Here is an 8,600-nt window from a genome sequence, read left to right as displayed (position 1 = left end):
CTATATGTAAAATACATCTATTTTACATATCCAAGTTCCATGCATGAAGCAGGGCACTCAAAGCCAGTGCTCTAGGACAACCCAGAGGGATGGAGTGGGTAGGGAGGTGGGAGGGAGGTTCAGGATGGGGGGGACACATGTGCACCCCTGGCTGATTCATGTCGATATATGGCAAAAACCACCACAATATTGTAATTAGCCTCCAATTAAAGTTAATTTTTAAAAAAACTCAAAACTCTCCTCAGCTTGAGTAGAAAAGAAATTTATTAAAGTACATCAGGTAGCTCAGAGAATCTCCATGAGAGCCTGAGCACCAGGCACTGGGGACTGTGTACTGTTCGGAGCAACTCTAAAATTCCCCTGAGGAGAGATGCCAGGGTTGGAGTTGTGGGACACAGACACTACAGCTTTCTCTGCCAACCCTGAGCTCTGAATGCTACCAACAGCTATTACCCAGCGCCTCTCTGTGTGAAATAGCAGCAATATTTTACATGTCAGGCGGTGCTAGTGGTCAAGAATCCCCCTGCCAATGCAGGAGGTCCAAGAGACCCAGGTTCGATCCCTGGGTCAGGAAGATCCCCTGGAGAAGGGCATGGCAACCCACTCCAGTATTCTTGCCTGGAGAATCCCATGGGCAGAGGAACCTAGCAGGCTACAGTCTATAGCGTTGCAAAGAGTCGGACATGACTGAGCAACTGAGCATAGCACACACACACACACACACACATATACTTAAATGTATATACGCTTGTTCATTTGTTTGTTTAGGGGTGTGTGGACATGTGTATGAAATCGTGCGTGTTAAGGGCTAGTCCAGACGCTAGGAACACTCTAAGAGCCTGCTCCATTAGGGTTAGCAATGGTAAGGTTACATGGCAACTGGAAGGACTAGTTCTGGAATGCAGATAAGACACCCCCAGAGATTCTGAGGACTTCTTAGAGGAGATTTGACAGGGAATACTAGCTTACCTTGGCAGATGGAGGCCAGGAAACATGGGATTATTTTGAAAAAGTTATTTTAATAAGACTGTGTTATATTGGTACCAAGTCTGTTATGTCTATTATCTTAACTTAATGTTCATGATTTGCAAAGGGCAAGGCCTGTAAGACACAGAAATACCCAGTATTGACTCCAGCTCTGCAACATCCCAGCTGTGTAGTCTGGACAAGTGATGTAATCCCTCTGAGTGTCAGTGCTCTCATCTGTAAAATGGGGGCAATAATGAGATGTCATGAGGACCATGTGAGAGAGGATCTATGCCAGACTTGGCATAGAGTGGGTACTTGATCAGGTAATAGGGACAGGTGTTGTTATTTTTCATCATCACTGGCATTTCTCCTACAGTTCATGTCAGAAGAAGGCATAGCCGTGGGACAGAATTTTATACCACGAACAACAAGATCTAGGGCCCAGACTCAGCTACCAGGGGAGAAAAAGCTCTGGAGACAGCCAGCTAAAGGTGAGGAGAAGTCCACAACAGGGGGCAGAATGCAGGATTCAGAGATGATGGGGACAGTTGGCTGGGGTAATCCATTTGGTTGTTGGCATGAGGTGGCCTGTTAGAGGCCGGGCCTAAAAGAGAAGAGACAAAAGCAACTCAGGGACCCAGCCCAGAAGCTGAACTCCCTGATTCAACAACTGAATAACGTTTGTTTGCTTGTTTGTTTTGGCTGGGCTAGGTCTTGGTTGCTGCATGCGGAGCTTTTCTCTAGTGGCGGCAAGCAGAGGCTACTCTCTAGCTGTGATAACGGGCTTCTCATTGTAGTAGCTCCTCTTTTCGGAGCTTGGGCTCCAAGGCATGTGGGCTTCAGTAGCTGCGGCGTAGGGGGTTAGCTGCCCCCAGGCAAGTGGGATCTTCCCCGACCAGAGATTGAACCATGTCCCCTGCTTTGGCAGATGGATTCTTAACCATTGAACCACCAGGGAAGTTCTAGAATAATGGTTTGATCCAGGCTCTGAGGTTGGGTAGATCTGGCTTCATATCCCAGCCTCAATGCCAAGACCACTGTATGACCTTCAGAATGTTCCTCATCATCTCTGACTTCTGTTTACTTCCCTGTGGAAAGACCGTCTTCTCACTTCTCCTGTTGTTCTTCTAGAATCATTAGTTCAACAACAGAGTCTTCTTCAATCGCCTCATTTTCAGAGACCTTGGTCTCCCCGGATCATACCTCTACACTGAAGCTGAGCCTCAGTTTCCCTTTACCACCTCCTCCCTTGCATCCTTGACCTCCCTGAGACCACAAATCCAGTAGCCCTGACACACTGTCCACCCATCCCTTCTGCATCCATGTGCCTCCTGGTGCCCCTGGATTCCCTGCTCAAACACTGTGATAGCCTCCTTGCCCCACCCATCCGGGGTAATTCCCAACGCATCCCCATCATCTATTGCAGTCTCTGGCAGCCACGATGAACACAACTGGAGAAAACCAGTCACCTTAGCCTTATTTTATTATTATTTTGGCCTTGAGGCTTCTGGGCTCTTAGTTCCCTGACCAGGGATTGAACCTGGGCCCACAGCAGTGAAAGCGCCAATTCTTAACCACTGGACCACCAGGAAATTTCCAAGGATTGTTTTACTTGAGATTCAAGTTTATAAAACCCCAGTGGGGTTTCAACCTTACCGGCTCACTCTGTCAGACAACTCTTTCATACATTCTTTCCTTTAAGCTTCTCTCATCTTTCAGCTGGCAATGTTGTCTCAACCTTTTTTAAAAAAAAAAAAATTTATTCTTGTTTATTTATTTGGCTGTGCTCGGTCTCATTTGTGGCATGTGGGATCTAGTTCCCAGATCAGGGATTGAACCTGGGCTCCCTGAATTGGGAGCATGGAATCTTAGCCACTCAACCATCCGGAAAGTGCCTGTCTCAAGCTTTTTGAGGAAATGGAACTCAAGAGAACTCCCATACTTTCCCGTACTGAGGGATACCTGTACTGTACAAATATCTCTTACCCTATCTAAAACCTTTCCCTCCATAGGCACTCTGGGTCTCAGGGTCCCATCCCTTTCACCTTCTTAATTCTTCCCTCTCTCCTGTATCACTGGTTTCTCCTTCCCTATTGACTTTTTCTATCAGCATATGAACATGTTTTGGAACTTACTATAATTGAAATAAGCAAGCAGCTCTCCTTTGACCCTATATCTTTCCCATCTGTGTTTCCATCCTTTGTTCCCCTCTGTGCAGCTAATCTTCTTCAAGGAACTGACTCTACTCTGATATCTCTACTTTCTCATCCTAAATTCACATTTTGGGGAGGGTGGGGGGCCGCTGCATCTCTCAGCTTTTGCCCCAGCCAGGAATTGAACCTGGACCACTGCAGTGAAAGCCCAGAATCCTAACCATTAGGCCACCAGGAAAGTCCCCAAATTCACTCTTTTTCATACTTCAATCTACTGTGCCCACCTTTCCACTAAAACTGCTCGTTTCAAGGCCACCAACTCGACTGAAGCAACCAAGCACGCACTCACGCACACATGGAGGCTTCAACACATAGTTAAGGATGATCAGTCATTAATTGTATCTCCAACCCCTCCTCCCTTCCTGAGGATACACAGCAGTGCTGAAAGTTCCAAGCTTCTAATCCTGGTTTGATCCTTCTGGTGACCACCCCTCCTCCTGAAGCTATCCAGGAATCCACCAAAAGTGGATTCATTAGGACAAAAGTGCTCTGATCACTTGGTGAACTCCAAGGAATTTAGGAACTCTATGTCAGGAACCATGGTCAAAGACCAAATATAAGACAAAAAAAAAAAAAAAAAGATGTTCCTAGTGCTCTAATCAGTTAGGAAATTGTAGGTGTTTTAGGACCTCTGCGCCAGGAACTGGGGACTGAAACCAATATACATATTTTCTATTATTTTATGTTGGCATACAGAAAAGTATCTGATACATTTCTTGTGTGTTGTCATTAGTATTATCTGTCTGTATCATGTTTGAGCTCTCAAGGGATGTCAATACAGTGTGGACCCTCAACTGATAATGAAAAACTTTCATCTCTGAGTCCCTATGATATCTCAAAGTTTCCCGCCAACTGTTCTGTGCTATGCTAAGTCACTTCAGTCATGTCTGTCTCTTTACGACCCTAGGGACTGTAGCCCACCAGGCTCCTCTGTCCATGGGATTCTCCAGGCAAGAATACTGGAGTGGGTGGCCATGCCCTCCTCCAGGGGATCTTCCCGACCCAGGGATTGAACCTGTGTCTCTTACATCTCCTGCACTGGCAGGCAGGTTCTTTACCATTAGCTCCCCCTTGGAAGCCCTGCCAACTGTTCTATCAACATCTAAATGCTTCTGTCTTCAGGGACCTGTTCTCTTCTCCTTCTAAGTGATATAGTCCATTCCCATAGTTTAAAATATTTAAGGAACAATAGTGCGTGCTTGCTCAGTCGTGCCGGACTCTTTGCGACCTCATGGACTGTGGCCCACCAGGCTCCTCTGTCCAGGGGCTTCTCCGGGCAAGAATATTGGAGTGAGTTGCCATTTCCTTCTCCAGAGGATATTCTCCACCCAGGAATTGAACCCAGGTCTCCTGCATTTCAGGCAGATTGTTCACCACTTGAGACCTTGGGGAAGTCCAAGAACAATAGAGTCAGCTTTGAATACTGGAAGTCTAGATTCTTAAGACCCTGATACTGGGAAAGATTGAAACCAAAAGGAGAAGGGGGCCATAGAGGATGAGATGGTTAGATAGCATTGTAGACTCAATGGACATGACTTTGAGCAACTCTGAGAGATCCTGAAGGGCAGGGGAGCCTGGTGTGCTGCAGTCCATGCAGTCACAAAGAGTCAGACATGACTTGGCAACTGAACAACAACATACTTAAGGAAATATATTCTTTTTTGTTTTTTACTTAGATTTAAATTTTAAAAATTTTATTTGGCTGTGCCAGGTCTTAGTTACAGCATGGGGGGATTCTTATCGCAGCATGCAGGATCTAGCTCCCTAACTAAGGATCGAACCTGGACCTCCAGCACCAGAAGTGCAGAGTCTTAACTACAGGACCACCAGGAAAGTCCAAAAGGGATATATTTTGAGGACCAAAACGTCATCTAGTATTTTTATCCTTACTGTTCTTTGTTCAAATCTATAGGAACTGAAGGGTGTTTTCTTTTTCATTCTTTTTTTTAATTGAAGTATAGCTGATTTACAATGTTAATTTCTGCTGTACAGCAAAGTGATTCAGTGATTCAGTTATATATATATACATTCTTTTTCATATTCTTTTCCATTATGATTTTCCACAGGATATTGACTATAAATGGTTCCCTGCACTAGATAGTGAGACCTTGTTGTTTATTTATATTATTAATATTTATATTCTTATAGTAATTTTTGAACTATTGCTTATATCATATAAACAAAGAAAATAAGTAAATACATTACTATTAAGAATCAAGATCTTTCATGTAAGAAAAAAGTGATCTGAATATAAAGTCGGAGAAGTTTACAAAAAACACTTATGAGCTGGAAATAAAATGTATCCTCTTGATTACATATATATTCATCCCTAGATTTACTCAGTGAAAGGGAGGGCCTGGAAGTACTAAATAATAAGTCAGTAATGATGAGCATAACCTGAGCCCAAATCTTATTTTTAAAAATCAACCAGGTCTCTTTGAAGAAATGGCTAACTCTTGAGCTTGCACAGGGAAAATATAAGCAGTACCTGGAACACCTTGTTATGCCAAAAAATACAAATGCACTCAGGATTAATTAGAAACAAAAAACAACTCCAAGAGTCTGCCACTGACTAAATTTTGGACAATTTGAGTATTAACAAAAAATGAATGTAATTTATCATAAATATTGAAAAAACAAAAATCTATGAGTTTATAAAATAACAGAAAGGGAGATTGAGAACTCATTTGCCACTGTAGAGGATGGCTATTATATTGACTATTTAATTTTTGGTTAGTAAAAGGAAAGAGTTAAGCATTTAACCTGTCTTTTTAGTAGAAACTGTAATTCATTCTCAGGAGAAAAGAAAATTCTTCCTTATAGAAGAGTGATGCTAATAAATGTAGAAAGAATGATAGAATAAAAAAAATTTATTACCATTTTGCAACCCTTGTTGAAATGACTGACAAAAGATAATCAATGGCTGCTAAAACTGAAACTGAGTCCCCTTCAACTGAGTTCCCTTACTGAGTTTATGATCAACCTCTCTATCCTTTATTACATTTCCTGTTCCTATTCCCCTCAGGATTGAGGAGTATCAAAGAAAAGTGGGGATTAACACCAAGCAGGGGACTTCCCTGGGAGTCCAGTGGTTAGGACTCCACACTCTCAGAGCAGGGGGTGTGGATTTGATCCCTGGTTGGGGAACTAGATGGTGATGGACAGGAAAGCCTGGCATGCTGCAGTCCATGGGGTGGCAAAGGGTAGGGTCACGACTGAGTGACTAAACTGAACTGAACTGGGGAACTAGGATCCCACGTGCTGCACAGTGTGACCAAATAAACAAATAAACAAAAACAAACCCAAGCAGGACCCTGAGGGGTCTTCCTGGGTACAAAATCCCCGTTGTGTCCCTCATTTCTTACTTATGGAGAAAAGGCTTTTGTCTCCTTGGCCTCCCCAAGTTCTAAAGAGTAGACCCAAGCAGTTACTAATTAAAGAAGTAAGGGAATGCAGAAACAAATAAAAGCAGTTAAGCAGGAAAAGTAATAACAAGAATGCAGCAATAAAACAGAGTTCTAGACACCCCCTCAAGGAATATTGTAACAATCATATCTTTGAGCTGTTCTTCAGAAACTAAGACCACCCCCACCCCCGACCCAGGTGGAGGATGGTGAGTATGTGCTGACCACAAGCACTAGAGGCCAGACTGGTTGAAATTAAAATAGCTGATGATTAAGATTCCTGAAACACCCTCCTGTTGCCTCACCACCAACCAATCAAAGTCCACAAGCTACAACCCTTACTCTAAGTGTTGGCTTTAAAAACCCTTCTCTGAAAGCCATCAGGGAGTTCAGGTCATTTGCACTTGAGCTGCTGGTTCTCCTTGCTTCGTGCCTACAGTAAACACTGTACTTTCCATCACTGCAACCCACCGTCAGTAGATTGGCTTTGCTGCCGGGCAGGTGAGTGGACACAGTTTGGTTCAGTAACAAGACCATCAGGTAAAAGGCTCTTGTACATCAGGATGTTTCCACCATCCCAAGGTATGACCCCACAGATTATTTGCCAACTGCAAAGGGGAAATAGATCCTTTTTCCAATAGAGAGATCGAGCAGACCGTCACCACTTTAACCAACTGATCAACATTAGCATCACTTACAGGGTTTCCCAGGTGGTGTAGTGGTAAAAGAATCTGCCTACCAATGCAGAGGACTTGGGTTTGATCCCTGGGTCTGGAAGATCCCCTGGAGGAGGAAATGGCACCTGACTCCAGTATTTTTTCCTGGGAAATCCCATGGACAGAGGAGCCTCGAGGGCTATAGTCCATGGGTCACAAAGAATAGGACACAACTTAGCGACTGAACAACAGCAACTACAAAGATCAGCTCTGGGTCAGTTTCAATTCTTTTTTTTTTTTTCTCTATTAATATGAAATAATGTGCATTTTTCTATTGATTGCCAGATTTTGTGAATGTTAACTATTGGCTGTTGGATATTTTTATAATGAAGTATTCTTGAACTTTGTTCTGGGATACAGTTAAATTATTTAAAGTTTGATCCTTTGGGGTCTTGCTTTTAAAATCAAGTGGCTAGATCCCACATGCTGCAACTAAGACCTGGAACAGCCAAATTAATTAATTAATTAATTAAAAAGAAAAAAAAAAGATTAGGCAGGACCAAAGTAGTGCTTAGTCTAGGGCTAATTTCTCTCCCATACTGTGTACTCCACCCAATGCTGTATGAATCATGAGGCTTTCCAGTCTGGTTCATGGGAAGAGGCACTGCTTACTCCTGCTGTTCATGAGCACTGAATACCGGTACTTCTAATCCTTTTGGGTGTTTTTTTCCCTGTCCTTGGGCTTCCCAGGTGGCTCAGTAGTAAAGAATCTGCCTGCCAATGCAGGACACACAAGAGGCACGGGTTCGATCCTTGGATCAGAAAGATCCCCTGGAGGAGGAAATGATAACCCATTCCAGTATTCTTGCCTGGGAAATCCCACGGACAGAGGGGTTGCAAAGAGTCAGACACGACTGAGCAACTGAACTCACAGCTGTAGGGAGAAACTTACGGGGACCGAGCCTGGAGCTGGACAGCACCTGAGAGACTGGGGCCCTTTACAGTTTATTTTCCATTTAACAAAGCATCATACCTCAGAGTTGCCTGGCTTCATTTCTCCCCGCAACCAACCCTAAGACGAAATTCACTGTCTCTGGCAGATCTCAAGAGGTTGAGTGGCTGGACAAAAGGCAAATGAGCAGCAGAGTTAAAATTTAAACTCAGTTCCCAAAGGTAAACAAAGGTGCAAAACAGTCCTTAGCTGGGGATCCGTGGGCTGGGGGTAAGGGGCAGGGGAGTGGTAAGGGACCATCCCTGGAAAGTGCTGAGATGACACAAAGTCTGTTGATAGGGCTTCCTGGCAGATAAAGAAGAAATGAGCACCAGTGGACTTGCCTGGTGGTCCAGTGGTTAAGAAT

At 43.8% G+C, this 8,600-nt stretch overlaps 1 long non-coding RNA gene across 1 annotated transcript; it reads right to left on the bottom strand.

The window, feature by feature from the left end:
• Positions 1 to 246: 246 nt before the first annotated feature.
• LOC138417671 (uncharacterized) lies at positions 247 to 8,363 on the bottom strand. The gene is made up of 3 exons (XR_011248250.1): positions 8,276 to 8,363; positions 2,626 to 2,707; positions 247 to 1,573 (listed from the first exon to the last, which is right to left on the bottom strand). It is a non-coding gene; the product is annotated as an uncharacterized lncRNA (long non-coding RNA).
• Between the last annotated feature and the right edge of the window lie 237 nt (positions 8,364 to 8,600).

Source organism: Ovis canadensis, chromosome 13 (genome assembly GCF_042477335.2).
Source record: "Ovis canadensis isolate MfBH-ARS-UI-01 breed Bighorn chromosome 13, ARS-UI_OviCan_v2, whole genome shotgun sequence".
NCBI classification, from domain to species: domain Eukaryota; kingdom Metazoa; phylum Chordata; class Mammalia; order Artiodactyla; family Bovidae; genus Ovis; species Ovis canadensis.
The sequence above is the reverse complement of the archived record's forward strand: the minus strand, read 5'-3'. Positions and strand labels throughout refer to the sequence as shown.